General features: G+C 44.3%; 1 long non-coding RNA gene across 1 annotated transcript; it reads right to left on the minus strand.

Annotated features, from left to right (window-relative positions):
• Positions 1–7,676: 7,676 nt before the first annotated feature.
• On the minus strand, positions 7,677–13,359 carry LOC122231300. The gene is made up of 3 exons (XR_006208490.1): positions 13,138–13,359; positions 11,653–11,736; positions 7,677–8,184 (listed from the first exon to the last, which is right to left on the minus strand). It is a non-coding gene; the product is annotated as an uncharacterized LOC122231300 (long non-coding RNA).
• Between the last annotated feature and the right edge of the window lie 6,373 nt (positions 13,360–19,732).

Genomic DNA, 19,732 nt, shown 5'->3' on the forward strand with positions numbered 1-19,732 from the left:
GGAGATCATGACCTGAGCCAAAGTCGGACCCTCACCCGACTGAGCCACCCAGGTGCCCCCACAGAAATTTAATACTAATTATAATGTCCTTGAGATTGCAGATGTGTTTGAAAACTAGAGAGGGTTTACAGTTATTCTTATAAATTCATCAGAATTACTTACATTGCAGTGCGCAGAGTTTTTTCCTTATGAGTATGATCTTTGGAAATTGGCTATGAAAAATCATCATGAAAGATGGCTTCTTGATACTTGTATGTCGTTCCTGATAACAGTCATTGCACTGATCTCAATCTGCCTTATGTTGGTTTATCAGATTCCTACACGAGACAGCCTCCCTTCCAGCTTTGGATAGACCACCACCCTTGAGTATCACTGCATTTTGTTTATGTACTCACCAGCCAAGAAGCTTACACTGAACTTCACTTTCTGTTGTTCCTAAGATGATTACGACAGGTAGTTTTTCACATATGTCCTGCTCCAGCAACCTGCCTCTTTGGCATGTGGGGGATGTTGGGAAGGCAGTCATGCACAGCTTGCTCGACCCCTGTGGGCTGTATAAGAGTGCTGGGGCCTGGAACATCCCCTTACCTGGAGAGAAGGAGACTTCCCAGCCTCTGCTGGGCTTACTCTCTTATTTGGGAGAATCTTATCCTGTTACAGGCTTGATGTGTAATCCTTTGTCCTGCTTAAATGTGCATTTCATATGGCAGTGTGCCAACCCCACATCTGTTCCTGGGGGCAGAAAACGGGGTCCTTTGCTTGTAGCACAGGAGGGTGTATACAGATCATCTCTCTGCATTGGCTGTAGGACGAACCCGCGTCGGGGACCAGTGCTCACTGTGGAACCTGATCTTGCTCTGTCTCTTCTCTATGTGAATGAACACGTGTGTGAGTCATGTCTTTCTTGGTGACCCCAAAACCTGCAGACCATGTGGCAGGTTGACATCAGGACTGCGGTTCCTGGTGGTGGGCCTCGTTGTGCTATTTGCTATCCTCCCCTCAGTGTAACAGCTACCCTGGTGGGGTAACAGGTGTCACTTGCTCAACAGGGTAGCCTGTTGAGAGTGTGTGGGATATGCCTTCCCTCTCTCGAGAAGCACTATCTTTTTTTTTAAGTTTTAAAAAATGTTTATTTATTTTTGAGAGAGAGAGAGAGCGCACAAGTGGGGGAGAGGCAGAGAGAGAGAGAGGGAGACTCAGAATTTGAAGCAGGCTCTAGGATCTGAGCTGTCAACACAGAGCCCGACGAGGGGCTCAAACTCACAGGCTGCGAGATCATAAACTGAGCCAAAGTCAGACACTTAACTGATCCCCCAGGCGCCCCTTGAGAAGCACTATCTTAAGAACATATTTGTTGTTTTACTCTTTTACCAGTCCTGGCCCATAACAGATGCTCGCACATGTGACCAACTGAATTGGCCTGTAATAAACCCTACCTCTAAGGTCCTATTGTACAGCCCTCAAGAGTAGCAGCCGTGCTCCTAGACTGGTTTCTATGGCACCTTCTCTAGGGACAGAAGAGGTTTATCTCAATCCCTGCGTCCCCAGGAACCAGGGTGGCTCACCCGAGGCTGCTAGCCTCTAGCCTAACCACCACCGATTCTCCTGGAGTTGGAGCCCCTGGACTTCGGAGGTTCCCAAACCCCTCACCTCAACTGCGTTTTCTGTGACAAATACGGCTGCGTTTTGTTCGATTTCAGCCAGGTTCTGATCTAGTAGCCCATCCAGAAATTTGGCGTCTGTACTTAGGAAGATAATGAAATCAATCAATGACCTGCTTTGGGGGGACAATTCTTACTGGCTTGTCCGGTGAATTAAAATGAGAGGGGCTTGAAACACCTGGGGACAGAACTCCTTAGGGTTTTGTCATGTAGACAGCCAGTTTTGTGTCCGTACATCCCCCATTTCTAACTCAAAGCTGTCTTCCTTCTTCCTACCACACATGCATGACTTCCTTGCCGGAACAAATCACGGGGTCCATACATAAATGAATTGCACAGGAAGACAAAAAAAAAAATATGCTGTTTTCCCTGCTCGGTGCAGATGTCAGTCGGCATCCAAGCATTCGGAGGATGTGATGGATGTTGCATACACAGCAAAGTATGCTGTTAGTGTATTAGCTAGGGTGACCTATTCTTTTAGGCTCTTCAGAGAAATAAGTATCGTTTGCAATGGCTTCAGTCACACGCTCGCTCTGTCGTTTTGTGTAATTAGGGATGGCCGTTTTCTCGAGGGGGGCAGAGATTTGGGCTGGTGTTTCTTTGTTCCCTCCCCTTTGTCCCCACCCCCAGAACAGCTCCATTTCTGTCGCCCTCAGAACGCTAATGGCCTTTGGACAGAGTCAGGCACTGAAGCAGAAGGAGCAACATGGAATATGAGGGTAACCGAGCAGGGAGACAGGCCCAGATGACATGTGCAATCAGGTCTGTGGACGGAGGAGAGCTGAGTGACGGAGCTGTTTGCTGAATGTCCTACCTGTCCGTCACCTGGTGTCAGATGCCCCCTTGGATATCGGCCTCTTGTTTTTTCCCCAGAGAACAGAGGCCCTACTGACGCGAAAGCTTATGCATTTTGACATGTCGGAAGAGAAAGTGATGAAAAAAAAATTTCCTGCCGCACGGGGTGAAGGGATTTTTAAATGCGTAATTGTTTTGAGCATTTGCCTCTTTCTAGCACTACCCTTTTATCTACTGCTCCTAGAAATGACTTCATTGAGCCGACTCTCCTCTCGCCCCGCCACAGGCTGTTTTCAAAGCCTGAGCCACACGGCTTCGCTTCATTAGCGTCTTTGTTTGTGTACCAGCATCATTGATGATATCAGTTATAGCTCTGGGAGTTTGGTTTGTTCATACATTAGCCGTCATTAGGAACAAACAGCAAACAGCTTTTCTCGGGAGCAAAGCCCATTTCTGCACTGACAGAGCCTAAGAAATAGAGTTCCTTCTAGGTACTCTTTATGCCTGACACCAGGCTTTCTCTTACACCAGCTCCGTTATATTCTCCTGAGCTGGGGTGATGAATCCTTACACCAGTGGAGAAAAGGTTGTTTATAAGATTCACAAGCAGAATGCTTCTCACTACCAGGACCTAGGAAGTCCCGGACTTACCATTGTGTGACTCGGATGGATCACATTGTTACATCGTGGACAATCTTATCTGTGGCATCCTGAGACTAAGTGAAGTCTTGGTCGTCAACATTTCAATTCACACAGTGAAATTTTTTTTATGTATGTATTTTAAGAAAGATCTTTGATCTGCTATCTAATCAATGATGGATTGTGACAATGAAAATCAAACCACTCTCTTGCTAACATTTGAGGGCTGTAATTAAGCACAACTCTAAGTAATGATTACTTTCTCGAGGGAATTTCCTGTGGTTTTATTTGAGTGCTGACAGACCAGCTTCTGAGGAGTTTAAGACCTTGGATATGCCATCACTGAGTCAAGCCCTGCACCCCATTTGTGTCCCCAGTCATCTAAAGGTCATCACATTGCCAGGCAATTCATCGATTCCTGAATTGTCAGTCCTTTCTACCAACTAACTCCTATTTGCTTTCTGTTTGCTTGATTTCTTAAGCTAAGACCACTGATAAACCAAAAATGGCTCCAAAACAACAGATTCCATGAAACACACAGAAACATGGCCGCATATCTACTTCCTGTCTTTCCAGTGTATCTTTCATCATCTGTAAATGGTGATGGAACACTTTATCTGTGATCTGAACTGTCCTATTAATAAGTGACCCAAAGGATTAGCCATGTTTTTGTAGTCTGATGTCTCCTATACCATAATAATGACAGGAACAAGTCTTCCTTCTGCCAACAGACCACATCTGTTTGAACTCTTCCTTCTGTGTGGTCCACGCAGATCACTGTGCCTGGTGTGGAAGAAGTCCTTCGGGAGCACATTCCCAGATCTAGGGGAAAGCCCGATGCCATGCAGAACTCTCTTTGCAATTTGCCAGTTGCTGGAGTAGCTCCCTTCCCCATGAAGAAGCTGGTGCTTGGGGACAAGCAATGTTTGTGTTCTCTGTCACAATATCACACCCTGGTGGGTGTGATGTCTGCCACTAATTTGCAGATTTGTCTTTCCCTGCAAGGCTTGATTTTTTGAGGTTATCTGATGCATCCTAGATTTGATGTCGACAATTCAGCTGAGCTACCAGCAGGCAAAGGTGGTCTAGACCAGGACTTAGCAAACTTCTTCTGCAAAGAGGGATAGTAAATATTTTCAGCTTTGTGGGATATATGGTTTCTGTTACAACTACTCAGTTCTGCCATTGTAGCGCAAAAGTGTCTACAGATAATGAGTGTGGCTGTGTTGCAATTAATTTTATTTACAAGAATAGGCAGTGGGCTAAATCTGGCCCATGGTATACATACAACATGTCAGTCCCTGCTCTATAAGAGTTGTCTCTAAGTTTTTAATTGTGTATGCTATCCATTAAAACAAAACACTTTTAAGTTTATATCCCCTGCAGCATTCATATGAATAGAACTTTTAAAAAAATCAATATAGGGGCATCTGGGTGGCTCAGTGGATTGAGTGCCCAGCTTCAGGTCAGATCATGATCTCAGGGTTCAGAGTTCAAGCCCCATCTGGCTCGATGCTATCAGTGTGGACCTTGCTTCAGATTTTATGTCCTCTCTTGCTGTCCCTCCCCTGCTTGCACTCTCTCTCTCTCTCTCTCTCTCTCTCTCAAAATTAAAAATAAACATTAGGGGTGCCTGGGTGGCTCAGTCAGTTGAGTGGCCGGCTTCGGCTCAGGTCATGATCTCACAGTTTGTGAGTTCGAGCCCTGCATCAAGCTCTGTGCTGACAGTTTAGAGCCTGGAGCCTGCTTCTGATTCTGTGTCTCCCTCTCTCTCTGCTCCTCCCCCGCTCATGCTCTGTCTCTCTCTCTCTCTCTCCTTCAAAAATAAATTAAAACATTAAAAAAAATTTTTTTAAATAAACATTAAAAAAATGTGATAGAGATGCTATAATGCTTTCAAGTATAATTTTTATTATAACTTCTTATTATCACTACTTAAGATTTAAGAAGCAAAAGATTTAAGATTTTTAAGATTTAAAAGCGCAAAACATACCATGGTCTAGGCTCCCAGTTAGTGACAGTAGATTTAAACTCATAATTCAAACAGTCTTCTTGATAATTTCAAATTTTTTTGGCTAACTTGTTAGACCCAACTACATCTTAGTCTTATCTTGTAATGTTGCTGGCAAAGAATTCAAACTATGTCATATTTTAACAGACTCATATTGTTTGCTCTGTACTAGGCACTGTCCTGAGTGTTTAAAAAATATTAACATATTTAATTTTCATAAAAGCCCTGTTGGGTGTGTACTATCATTACCCCCTTTTCACATGTTTGAAACTGAAACATAGAGAGGTTAGGTAACTTGCTCAAAGCTACGCGATTCTAGGTGGCTGGCTCCAGAATCCTTATTCCTATCTACGGAACTCAGCTGCCTCTCCCACTTTCTCCTATGCCCTTCTACTTTTACTACTGCAAGCAAAATTCGGTCTACGCTTTCTTTTCAGGGGTATTTTAAGTTCCTTGTCTATTTAGGGTAAGCAACTTAAGGGAAAACTAGGTAATGTGGTCACTGTTATGGGCTACACACTGAGTTCCCCCAATACAGTCAAGTCCTACCCCCCAGTATGTATAAATGTAAACCGCTTTGGAAATTGGGCCATTGTAGATGTATTTAGTTAAGGAAAGGCCATGCTGGAGTAGGGTGGGTCCTTATTCCAATAGTCTGGGGTCCTTAGAAGAGAAGGGACACAGACACACCGGGAGAAGAGAGCTGGTGACAATGGAGGTGGAGATCGAAGCGATGAAGCTACCAGCCAAGAGACAGAAGGGCTGCCAACAAGGAAGAGAATCTGGAAGAGGCAAAGAAGGGTCAGAGGCAGCATGACCCTGCTGACATTTTGATTTTGGATTTTAGCCAGCAGAAGTATGAGACAATAAATCTCTGTTGTGTCAAGCCACCTAGCTTGTGGCTTTGTTATGGCAGCTCTAGGAAATGGATACTCTCATCATGTCCGAAACTAATGGAATGTCCCCTTTGTGCACCAGTAACCCAACGTGCCGCTTCTCCGAAGTTCTTTTCTCAAGTAATAGCATTTTAGTTTACAATCTTCTTGATCATACAAGCTAGAAACTTGAATTTATTACACTCATCTTCACCCTTCACACCATACGAGCCACCAAATTGTGTTAACTCTATCCCCTCCTTCAACTTAACATCTTGGCCATTATATCAACTTCCAGAGCAATTTTTTTCTTCACTTTTTTTTTTTTTTTTGAGAGAGAGAGAGAGAGAGAATCCCAAGCGGACTCTGCAATGTCAGCACAGAGCCCCATAAGGGGCTCAATCTCATGAACCATGAGATTATGACCTGAGCTGAAATCAAGGATCAGATACTCTACCCACTGAGCCACCCAGGTGCCCCTCTTCACCTTTCTGGATTTTTAAAATTAATTTATTTATTTTGAGAAAAGCAGAGAGAGTGTGAGTGCACTGTTAGCCCAGAGCCTGGTTTGGGCCTCGAACCCATGAAGCTGTGAAACCATGACCTGAGCCAAAACCAAGAGTCAGATGCTTAACTGACTGAGCCACCCAGGTACCCCTCCTCTTCCCCTTTCTTATATTTCCAATGAATTCTTATCTCTGCTACGATGATCTATCTTATTAAAGAACTTACAGTAACAATAGCTACCCTTTACTGAGAGATTCCCTTGCACCTGGAACTAGGTTAAGCTCTTTCACATGTATTTGACCTTCACATTAGGTGGTGACGACTATCATCTTCATTTTAGGAATGCAAAAAGTGGTGCCCAAGTTTGCTAGTTTATCACATGTCAGAGCTGGAATTTCATGGCTTACTCACTCTGCCATACTCCTTGTAATACACCACCGCACCTCCTTAAGATGGGAAATACTGGAATGGCATTCAGGCCAAGCCTAAGCTATGTCTCCAGGCTTATTTCCCTGCACGTTCCTCTACAACCCTCTGCCCCAGGCACACCAGGTGACTCATCATTCCCTGGACACGTGGATTCACTTTCCTGCCCTTATGGCTTTGGTTATGCCTTTCCCTCAGTCTAAACACCCAACACTACCCACAGCCCTTTGCCAATGCCAGCCTTACCGATGGCTTCTTTCTCCAGCACCCTAAGTCAGAATTACCTGTCCCTTCCACTGGATTGCCTGCTTAGGCAATTTACATGCTAGCTATTTACATGTATCTTTCTCCTGTGGTCTCAGTGGCCTCCATTCAAAGACTAGGTCATTTAATTCTGTCATTGTTTTCATCCCATTTTTATAACAGTGCCTAAGTAACTGTTGGTCTGAATGGCTAATAACGGCAGTAGTAATCATGATGGCAATGTTAGCAAGTCTTTGTTAGCTATTAATACTCAACAGTTTCAGGGGTGCCTGGGTGGCTCAGTCGATTGAGCATTGATTGGACTTTGCCTGAGGTCATGATCTCACCGTCTGTGAGTTCAAGCCCCGTGTTGGGCTCCATGCTAACGGCTCAGAGCCTGGAGCCTACTTTAGAGTCTGTGTCTCTTTCTCTCTCTCTGCCCCTCCCCCACTCATGTCTGTCTGTCTGTCTCTCTCTCAAAAATAAATAAACATGAAAAAAAATACTCAACAGTTTCAGTCATGTTTGAAAAATACAGTTTTTAAGTTAAAAACATTGTAACAGTTTTTCTTTTCCCACAACTGAAATTTCTTAATCTGTTCACCTATTTTGATGGAATATGAGAAGCTTCACTTGAAATACCGATCCATTTCTATCCAGTCTGATGATCTGTGTGATAGATTCATTTATTATGTGGTAACATCAAAATCTGTCCAGTCTTCTGCAGAAATGAAATGCTCCCGAAACTGGGGGGAGGGAGGATGGATATCCAATTTGTTTCCTACTCTGCAGAAGATATTTCCTTCGTTCCTGGATCTTGAAGCAGGTCTGCTCTGTGAGTGATTTTAGGTCATGTCCCAGCTGGTTTGGACCTAACCTAGGACTCAGTTACATTTCATGATTGGGGATCAAACTCAGTTGAAAACAGTTCATGCACCTCACTGCTTCCACTGTCCCGGCAGCTTAATCCCAGCCTTCAATTATGGTGGAGTCTCAGAGAACTGACATAAGATCAAATTCCATGCTTCTGGGCAAGCGGAAGGAACCCAGAGAAGAAAACAGAGAAGAAATTAAATGAGCCCCATGGGAGATCAACCCTGAGTGGACATTCTGGCAAAATGGCAGAATAACTTTCTGCTTAAATAAGAAACTATTTAGAAGTCAGTTACGTGTGAATGATTAACAAAAACAGTTGTCAGTGCGGGTGCCTTCATAAAGAACAGACTGAAGAAAATGATTGGGAAATAATTAAAACAGTATATCGCACAGAGAAATGTTATTCAAAAAGCCTCTCGGGTTCTTTAGTTTTTTTCCAGGCGCAAAAAATATCCCTGTTTCTGCCCATAATTTGAAATATCTAGAATGTTGAATTTATCGACAGAAAGTGTACTTACCATCTAATCAGAGAAATCTTAGAGGGAAAAGAGTGCTGTACACATCATAGGTCCCCTAGAGACTCAACTGCTCATAACTCTGCATGAATGGGGGGAAAGTGCCATATTCCCATTAAAGAGCAACACAGTTGGTTAAAGAATGAACAAAAAGCAGCATTTCTTCATTAGTGTCATTGCAGGAAGCTGATGCTCTGAAAGCTGGAGGCCATCAAATGGGATATTGCAGCAATAAAACAGAATGAAAAAATGAAATGCTCCATTCTCTTGTCAATCTCATATGCTTGTCTCTTTCTTGTTAATATACCAGGCGCTACCCTGGTAAGCTAATGCGTATTTGCAGTTTCGTTTTGTGCTTGGTAATTGTGCTATGGGCACTTACTCATTTGACAGAATTTGCTTTAAATGAAGGAAACTGGCAGGTTGGAAGAAAAAAACCCCAATGTTGCCAAATCACCAATTAAGGAAACTGCCAGAGGGCAAACTGGTCCTGAGACTGGTATCTGTAAAGATGATATAATGATATTGCACTGCAAGAGACATTTTGAGGAGCCACTTAATGAAGGACAGAAGAGAGGTGGATTACAGGGCTGCTAAGATCAACGACTGCCAGATTTAAACCACAAAGATAGATACGACAGGGTACAGCCGTTTTTGCCGTTTTTGTCCAAGATTTTGGACCTCTAAACAACAAATATATCCAACTGTGATGCAGTTGACGGGAAGGCTGATTGTTCTTCTGTAAACAGGGGAAAGTTGGACTCATAATCCACTCTCTTTAAAACTCCTTATTCGGAAGGGATGTCACCTTAATCGGCAGGAAGGATATGACAATGAAGTCATAATCCTGGCCCACCTTCTTGGACCTCGGTCTAGCGAAGGAATAGACACACAGGCCTATGATGCTTTGAAGGATGAAGCAGAATATTCTTCTTTCTCCATTGAGTCACCCATCGGCCGCCTATAGGTATCAGGGTGGCCTTTCTGTCTCTATGTTCCTCACTCTTCTTCCCTACGGGAAGTATCCTTGATTTGGTTCCATTTCTCCAATTTCCCCCCAGGACCCAGATCCATCTGGCAGTGGGGGTGGGGGATGTGGAGGGTGGTGAGGCGGGGGGAAGACAGCATTCAATCCTGAATGTCTGGAATTGCTAAGAGGCTTTTCATTCCTTCACATTCATAAAGACAGGTATTTTCTTTGGTTTTGCTACTGTGATTGCTTCTCAAGGATAAACTTCCATGAGTTATTACATGAACCCCATCCTTATCTCTTTCCTCTGTTTTGCTGAAGATCCCCTTCCAAGAAAGGATACAGGAGGAAAAGATGAGGGAAGAAAGCCCCATCTTGCCCTGGAGGACACGCATGGAAATCGTGGGGTGAGCCAAGTCCTGAGAAATTACTGAGAACTTGAGGGTAATTTCTGATGAATTACTGAGAACCTCTGCTTTGTGTGGTCACCAGTCCAAAGCTCTCGTGTTGTTAACTCTGCTCTATACTAACTAGTTCCCTGATTTGCAAGAGCTGCCCTAAATCATCTAGCCCTTGCCCTGAAATACCAAAAATATCCCTCCGTGATTTCCCTCCCCTGAGAAACCGCTAAGACCTTCAACATGGTACTCCCCTGAATTTCAGGAAGTCTAACTTAGCTTTGCTTGATTGAAAGTTTCTTCTGGTGGCCCTTTTGGGGATTGACAGAACAATTCAATAATTTTCCATAACAACAGATGTCTCGGCTACTTGGTAATGTCTCTAGTCATGCGGTCTGTGCATAAACACTTCCTTTTTCTTTTAATGTATCTGAGGATAAGACCCAGAAATACAGCAATAGCCATGACTGAAAGATCATACATCTTAAAACACTAATAAAGCATTAAAGGAAAGTGTTCATCTGAGCAGTGCCCAGAGACCTGAGGGGGTGGCACTGATATTGTAATAGACGAGTTGAGATTTAGATACAGATAGGAGTAAGGTTTTGTAACCTCACCCGAGTCCCTGGGCTCTATAAGCTAAAGTTCCTCCTAGAAAAAGAGCTTACATCATGTCAGTACCTGGGGATCCAATACACACTGAATTGTCTGGCAAACTAGGAGTGGAAGGATGCACTAAGGGAGCCAAACTACAGAGAAGGGCACAAAAGTTCATCGTGAGATGAGAGGACATAGTGAATGAGCATCTGTGTCCAGGGTCAACAGGTATATGCAGCCCTTGGTGCTTGGACCTACCCACGCCCCGTCATCCTGGGGGCACACCGCACTCTGGGAAGTAGGCGCAATGGAAAGAGCCCTCTCACTGGGCTTAGCAACCCCTGGGGCCCAAGAGACCCTGCTGTGGTTGTTCCCCACAGGGAGAGAAACAAAAAAATATTTCTCTGGCCCCACCCTTGGCAGATCAGACGGTTGAGGCACAGAAAACTGGAGCAACAGGGGCTGAGTATTGTAACCTCGAAGGGCAGGGACCCACCGAGGGGGTGGGCCTGAAACATGAACATATGGAACCCCTTGCCCCACTTCCAGAGACTCCCAGAAGGGCTTTGGGGCTACAGTTTTACAAGGAACCGGGATTATTTTTAGGAGTTATCCAAACCAAGAATGAACAAGATTTCGGTGTGAATCTTAAGGAACCCCAAGCTTGAGCCCACAGGTTGATGATGCTTGGAGAGATCTGAGTCACATGGTACAAAATCACTGATTTCCTGGAGGAGTCTTGGTGGGAGGGAGGTGGCCGGGGTGGGGGGGTGGCTGTGCGTGCCGATGCAAGAGATGACCGAACATAATTGTTGCAGTCTGGACCTCTTTGCCCACTGAATTCTTAATCTCCATAGACTGATCATGCTGGGGAAGCAAGCGGTCAAAAGCAAAAGGTGGTCTAGAATAATAGAAGCCAGTGGGACCTGGAATGAGCATAGGAACACACTTGTGGCCGAGATCCACAACCTGAAATGGCCTGTTAAGAGGGTGTTATCACTATGTAGGATTCTCTATGCCTGCACACATCCACTCCCCGTGGGCTGGGGACCCAGGAGGCAGAGCAGTTATGACCTCTGTCTCTGCGCCTGAGCGTAGGGAAGAGGAGTTGAACACAGTCTGTGCTATCTTGCATTTACCTCTGTTGGCTCCACATACTGATGTTAAGGATCTGTCCCAGGTCTTCCAGGGCAGTGCTCCTTTAAAGGGTCTGCGCTGCCAGCCTGGGAGGATGGTAGGGAAAAGGAAAAGGGCTGAGGAACCACGCCAGTGTTACTGCTCCCCTGCTAACCCTCAGCCAGTTGTGTGCCTTTGAATGAGCCCATTTGTCTCCCTTATTTATCTTTTTCATTGACTATAGAAAAAGGAACTAATCCCTACACTCTGTGTGACACACTGATGGCTCACTCTGCCCTTCTTCTAGCAAGACACAGTGCTGACAGGCTGTCCTACCTTTCCCCACCTTCTCTGATGAAGATGTGACAAAGTTCTCAACAGTGAAGTGTGATGGGAGTGATGGGTCCAATTCCCAGTGTGGTTTTGAGACCAGACCAGGAGGGGTCATAGGCTTTCCCCTTTCCACTTGCTGCAACCCAGATGAGGTACCCTCTCAAAATTAGAAGAAACAAGATGGAGGGGCATCTGGCTGGCTCTGTGGGTGGAGCATGTGACCCTTGATCTTGGGGTCTTGAGTTCAAGCCTCACGTTGACCATACAGCTTACTTTAAAAAAGAAAGAAAGAAAGAATGAAAGAAAGAAAGAAAGGAAGAAAGGAAGAAAGAAGGAAAGAAAGAAAGAAAGAAAGAAAGAAAGAAAGAAAGAAAGAAAGAAAGGGAAAAGAAAAAAAAAAGAAAGTAGATAGAGAGGATCCAGGTCCCTGAATAATTGTGGGGAGAACTGCATGCTGAGCCAGTCTGTTTACATTTACATGGGGAGGATATAAAGCATCTGGTGTGAGGTATTGCATTTCGGAGGTTCCAAAGGTTAACCTTATCCAGGTTGGGTATATTTCACCAAACTGTTGGTAAATCAAAGAAAATAGAGGATGTGATATCCCCTTATAAACTAATGTGTCTTACAAGTAGATTATGACTGCCACATAATTGAATGAGCCATCAGTGGAAGCAACAACTCTGAAAAACTAAACATACTACTGGCAAATGCAATCATCCAGTCTAATCTTACTACACTGAGCAAAGGAAGCAAGGGTGATAGACACACGTTGCTCTCTGAGCGTCAACCCTCTCTTCCTATTAACAGCTCTTCTTCTCTTTGGGGAGTCTTGGAGGTGGCCTCCCAAGACATGAAGCCTGAGGGGCCACATCCCCTCTCCCTGCTTCTGCATATAACCAACCTAACATGAGGATGGCTGGAGTTCATGTCCATCATGCTTCAGAGTGGCAGAGGTGGACCGGACTGTGCCTGGGGCCTGCCCTTTGCTGCCAAGAACCTTGGCTCATGCCCCAGGCGGCTGTCAGCTCTCCACATCTGAGCTCACTCACAGACAGAACTTCAGCAATTAAACAATATCTGTCTCCAGAATCTCCCAGTTCCCTTCATTACAGCCCTTCACGAATCCTCTCAACATCCCTGAGAAAGTGGAAAGCAAGTATGTCTTTCCTAACCTGACAGCAAGCAGATGTTTGGGGAAGGAATTAGCTAGCACACAAGAGCCTCCAGGAGCAGAGGAGAACTTGACTCAGGTGCCCTGGGCATCTGCAGCTGACCAGGGCTTCCTGGCCCACCTTCTTCCTATAATATGTGTCCCTTCTGCCCCTGCTGGGCCAAGGTCCTTGGCATTCCCACTGTTGGAGATTAGAGACTCATTCCTTTGTATTTCCCAGGAATTCTCTTCCTTCAAGATGGAAAAAGTCCTGGGGGAGGGGCTCCGTGTTTCTTTATTACCTAAGATGCTGAGTCACAATGCAGGCTTGGAGCCTCTGGAGGAGGGGCTACCAATGACAGAAGCCATTTCTTTCCCCACAGTAAAGCCCAGTCATGCTCTTTCCATTTGCCACACTTGGTCCCCAGAGCTGAGGGGGACGCAAGTCAAGAACATTAATTGCATCCCGATTTCTAAATCCCCTCTGTTTACTGCGATTTAACCTCCCCAGACACAGATTTTTGCTTCAGGTGCTTTTCTGTTGGTCTCATTTTCCCCATTTTATTGTCTCCTCATTCAGACTTTTCCTGTTGGTCACTGAGCAGTGCAAATGACAGAATCTTTCCCAATAGCCCCAGAAATGTGAGGTGGGGAGAGAAAGAAAGAGTGTGCACCCCTGGACGCAGGAGACAAGCAGGTTTCTGATCTGGGCGCTCTGACATCGCAGCCCCCTGCAAAAACGTTGTACATAGGCTTTACCTTTGATTCACACGCAACCCCCAAACTGACAAGCTTATACCAGACAAGGCATAGTCTGAATGCTTTCGACGCGTTGTTAGAAGCAGAGATCTTTTCCTTTCCCCCCAACTTTCTGACACACTTTTGTTGGCTTCTGATCTTGAAATTCTCCCCCTGCCCTAGGCTCTGATTCTCCCAAAGCCCAGCCTCTCCTCCCAGCCTGTGATCGCCTGACCATTCTTTGAGATGAGTGTCATTTACTTCTTTACAGGGGAAAGGAAGATCTAAGCACTTGTTTCTGACTCCTACTTTCCCTTTATTCTACAGCAAGACAGCAACTGCCTTTGCAAAGGACTACACTAATCAGACACATGCAGTGGAAGGAGGAATTCTGGGCAGGAATTCTGCCTGGACTAATGACTTCATGACTCAGTTTTCTGCTCTGCAAAATGGAAGTAAAAACCCCTTTCTCTCAGGCTTGGTGAAGCCACCACCTTGGTGCCTCTGGCCAATTTAATGGTCTTGAAGTTTTAGCAAGAACCTTTAGCCTGTGTGATTAACTATACCTGTCTTTGTATATTTATTGATCGTGCCTCGTCTCCTAGAAAGACTCAGAACGAAACCCTCTGGTACAACCTCCCCCCGGGGCACCAGTACATAACCTCCAAGCACCGAGATAGGGTCTATGGCTGACACCATTGTGTCTGCATGTAATCAAGAAATGTCACAGATCACTGTGCTCCCCTTTTGCTGATTAACTTCCCTAAAGTTCCTTTAAAAAATCTTTGGGACAGGCAGAAACCTCGAGTTGGTGTTTGGACAAGAGTCTACCTTCTCCCCAGGCAGATGACCTCCTGAATAAAGCATCTGTTCCTTTCCAATTAAAGCTCATCTCTCTCTCTCTCTCTCTCTCTATCTATCTATCTATCTATCTATATATATCTATATATATATATCTATATATATATATATATAGATATATTAAGTTTATTTATTTATTTTGAGAGACAGAGAGAGAGAGGGAGAAGGAGAGTGCTTGTGCAAGCCAGGAGGGGCAGAGGGAGAAGGGAGAGAGAATCTGAAGCACCTTCCTCGATGTCAGCACAGAGCCCTATGTGGAACTCAAACCCATGAACCACAAGATCATGACCTGAGCCAAGATCAAGAGCTGGTCACTTAACCAACTGTATCACCCAGGCTCCCCAACAAGTTTATTTTTTAAAGTATAGAATTGTAGGTGAAATGGGGCTTGATCTCACGGGGCGTGAGATCATGAGCTGAAACCAAGAGTTAGACACTTAATTGACTGAGCCACCCAAGGTGACCCAAAACTCATGTCTTGAGTATTAGCTTGGCCAGCGATAGGTAGCCAAAAGGGTTTTTTTTTGTAACATTGGGGGTAATAATTAAAGGCATAGCACATGTTAAGCATGGGGCATAAGAGTAATTGGCATTATACCTATTAGCTTCCTTCATTTTCCAGTATCCTGCAGATAAAGAATTTGGGGAGGGTAGTAGCATTCTGACAAATGACACCGTGGCTTCCTGAGGTATGGCCCCAGGCTGCTTCTGTTGCAAAATAAAAAGCAGCACTACATAAGTGTATCACACACACACACACACACACACACACACACACACACCACTGCCCCAGCTCTTGGCTGTCATGTGGTGAGACACTGTAGTCTTAGTGAGATCTCATCACTGAGAACAGAGAGACAGCCTGCTGGTAACGATGTTATTCCCACACTTATTCAAAACTATAAAATGCAACCTGGAGAAAAGAATAGAATGTGATAATTTATTTGTTTATTTATAACTTTTTACTATTTATGTTTAAGTCTTTTTTTTTTTTAATGTTTATTTTTGAGAGAGAGAGACACACAAAGAGCATGAGCAGGAGAGGGGCAGAGAGAGAGGGAGACACAGAATCCAAAGCAAGCTCCAGGCTCTGAGCTGTCAGCACAGAGCCTGATAGGGGGCTCAAACCCATAAGCTGTGAGATCATGACCTGAGCCAAATCAAGAGTCGGACACTTAACTGACTGAGCCCCCCAGGTACCTATATATTTTTAAAAATATTTTTCTTTTAAGTTTATTTTTGAGAGAGAGAGGAAGTGCGTGTGCGAGCAGCGGGGGAGGAGCAGAAAGAGAGGGAGACACAGAGAATTGCAAGCAGGCTCCCAACTTGGGGCTCGAACTCACGAACCATCAGATCATGACCTGAGCTAAAATCAAGAGTCAGACATTTAATCAACTGAGCCACCCACATGCTCCACCCCTCTATGTTTTTGACTAAAGAAGATATTAATGTCAAAAGCAGAGACAAAGTATGAACAGGAGTACGTGTGTGAGATAGGATGTATTTTAGTCTATAAACAATACCTTCAAAATAAAAATGACAATCTTTTGAAAAAGAAGGTTTTATTAAATTATTAAAATGAAGTTTTAATTAAGTTTTATCATCCATAGAGTAAAACCTGAAACGGTCGTTTGTAATTCGAGGGCCGTTCCCACTCCCACATCTGTTTGTTATAAAATAGCCTTTGAATTTGATTGCCAGGGAAGGAGCTCTGTGTTCAAAGCAGGAACTCTTACGTGACTCCCAAACTCCTTGAAACTTACTTGCCCAATTTTGCATGCATGAAACTATGTGTTGTTCTTTTTCCGGATAGATTGTCAGTCTCTTTCAGCAGATTCTCAAAAGGGTCTTTACCCCAGAAAAATTGAAAGCCTGTGATTTGGGGATTATGCACTGCCATGGGATTTCTAAAGCGTCCTGCTACCACGTCTAGGCCAGGCCATCAACTCCACCTGCTCCCACGGTTGCATTCTCATTTCTGCTCTACTACCCGCCCCAGGACCCAGTGACTGAGAGTCCCACTGCACTTCTCTTGTATCACAGAAGGAGCAGGTCACCAAGCCTCCCCAACCCACTGAGCTAACTCCCTCGTCCTGGAAAGACTTCTTCAGATGCCACCAAAGCAGATCAGTAGTTGTCTACCAGAAGTGCTGTATTCATCAAAACACTGAGCACTGGTTCCCTTCCAGGCACTTTTCTACAATAACAGTTTGTCTCATTTGATCCTCACTACAACTCCACGAGGTAGTCATTTTTGTTACCATTTTAGAGAGGAAGCAACTAAGTGGCTATTGGACTACAGATAAGAGGTGATGTGACTTGGGCTAGAGTGATAAAAGCAGACAAAGTCAAAGCAGAGATGAGGTAGGCTAGACTTGGTGTTGACTAGAGGTGGTAGAGAGAAGGCGTTAAAAGATGACTCTCAGTTTCTGATATGAACAACTGGATAGAAAGGGGTGGTAACCAGCCACCAAGATGGCCCCAGCGGCTCTTGTCTCCTGGTATTTACACCCTTGTGGTCAACTCTTCCACAATGAATTGTGGCTAGCTTGTGTGACCAATCAAATACTGAGAAAGTGCCAGTGTTTGCCTTATGAGGCTGAGTCACAAAAGATAGTACAGCATCCTCCTTGCTCTCTTTTAGGTCACCTGCTCTGGAGGAAGCCAGCCACCATGTCATGAGGACACTCAAACAGCTCTCGGGATCCCTGTGAAGAGGTCCATGTAGGGAGGAACTGAGGTTTCCTATCAAGAGACAGCACCAACTTGAAAGCCATAGGAATGAACCGTCCTGGAAGGGGATCTTCCATCCAGGCCCCCAGATGACTCCAGCCCTGGTCAACATCTTGACTGCAAACCGTTGAGAGGCTTTGAGCCAGAATCAGCCAGCTAAGCTAATGCCAAATTCCTGACCCACAGAATTTCTGAGGTAATATATTTATTGTTGTTTAAAGCCACTAGATTTTGTGGTCATTTTTTCACAGCAGTGGATATGTAATGCAACATTAGGGCTAGGTTTGGGTTTTTTGAAGGAGGGGTCATGAGTTTGGTTTGGGCATGTTTACTTTAAGATGCCACCCAAGTGGAGATACTGAGTATACAGTTGTACATGCATGTCTGAGGCTCAGAAGAAAGCTGGACTGGAGATTTAAATATGGTAGGCCTTAGCATATGGACGGTATTTGAAACCAAGAGTGTGAAAAGGGAAGAGAAGAGAACAAGAGAGGCTTCTGGGAGGAAGTGATAGCCGAGCTGAAGGTTGACACATGACCAGCCTGAAGAGGGAACTGAGGATCTGAACTGGGGTGGGGGTGGCGGGGCATTCCCGGGCCTGTAGGAAGTGAGGGTGTCCATACACTCTTGTGGAAAGTGGTATCCGTTTGATGTGAGATGGTGCGCATTTCTGAGTATCTCCTGAGTAGATAACAAATGCCATCCCTGGTCTGGTGTTCAAGGATATTGAAACAGAAACCATTTTTGGTCAATAAAAGACACATACACTACAAAAGAGTCTGTTTCCAAGATGGATACGTTAGAATTAGCAACAGCAGGGGCGCCTGGGTGGCTTGGTCCGTTAAGCGTCCGACTTCGGCTCAGGTCATGATCTCACGGTCTGTGAGTTCGAGCCCCGCGTCGGGCTCTGTGCTGACAGCTCAGAGCCTGGAGCCTGTTTCCGATTCTGTGTCTCCCTCTCTCGCTGCCCCTCCCCTGTTCATGCTCTGTCTCTCTCTGTCTCAAAAATAAATAAACGTTAAAAAAATTAAAAAAAAAAGAATTAGCAACAACAAAGGAATTGGTAATATGTTCTGTGCCTCCTCAAGCCCTCTTTCACAAACCAAGTGGTTTGAGAAATAGGTAGTCTACCCAGCTGACTCTTTTATTTCTTCCTGTGTCCTGATTGCCACACTGAGTCTATAGTATAAATAAAGCTTTGATATTAATATATGGAATGATATATAAAAATGGCACCGAAAATACTTGGAAAAATTTCAGATATGAGTAATATAAGACTCGCATAGGAAATACAGAAGTAGTAATCAGAAAAAAAACATGTATAGATATTTACAAGTATTCCCTATTTATTAGATGAGCCCAAATGACAAGGGCTACATAAACACAATCCCTGCATTCAACAGAAGAGAGGAATATGTTTTCTTCTCTGGCCACAGACAGGTGAGAAAAGATTAACTCAGCTACCTGACTTCTGAAATTTAATGGATGTATTTACGGAAAAATATTAGAGGTGACTGGTCTTGGTTCAAAAATGCTAAATTTCCTGAACCTGGACTATGTTTTCAAAAATTCAAGATGCATTTAGCAAAGCAAAGAAAAATAAATTCAGGCTGCTAGGTTGGCAGCTGGTCTGGATACAGTATTTTGGTCTGTTTACTCTGTCAGGAAGCCAGTTCCATTTGATTAAATTCTGAAATTAGAATGCATGCACTCTGGAAGATACCAAGCAGTTTCATGCTTTCACCCGTATGGAAAATGTGATTAAGGAAATGAACTCAACGGCTGTAGCATCAGAAGAGATCAATGCAATAGCTGTATTCAACGAGGCTCAATGGGCTAGACCTTTACTTTATTAAAATGGATGGCTTTAGCATAGAAACTGTGTCCACATCACAGAACTGCCGTATTGCTCTGAACTCAGGCCGAGAATGGAGCCAGGTGGAACTGCCATCAAATATTATGTCAGCAGTGCAAAATTCAGACCCACTCTCACATCACAGAGCTAACATTTAGCCAAAAGGAGAGATAATTAAAGAATTTATATGCACAGTCTTCCCACATCAACATACTGGATTATTTTCAAAATTGCTGGCATGTCCACATTTGGCAAGTTCTACAGAGTTTCCCCACAACAATCTTGAAATTCTCTGTGGGGTGGCAATATCTTTTGCTTTGCCTAAAATGAAGTAGGCTATGAAAATAATTTATATGTGAAATACTGTCAGAAGCCAGACATAACCAGATAATCCAGGCCAAAAAAACAAAAAACAAAACAAAACAAAACA

The sequence above is a fragment of the Panthera tigris genome, chromosome D1 (genome assembly GCF_018350195.1).
Source record: "Panthera tigris isolate Pti1 chromosome D1, P.tigris_Pti1_mat1.1, whole genome shotgun sequence".
NCBI lineage: Eukaryota > Metazoa > Chordata > Mammalia > Carnivora > Felidae > Panthera > Panthera tigris.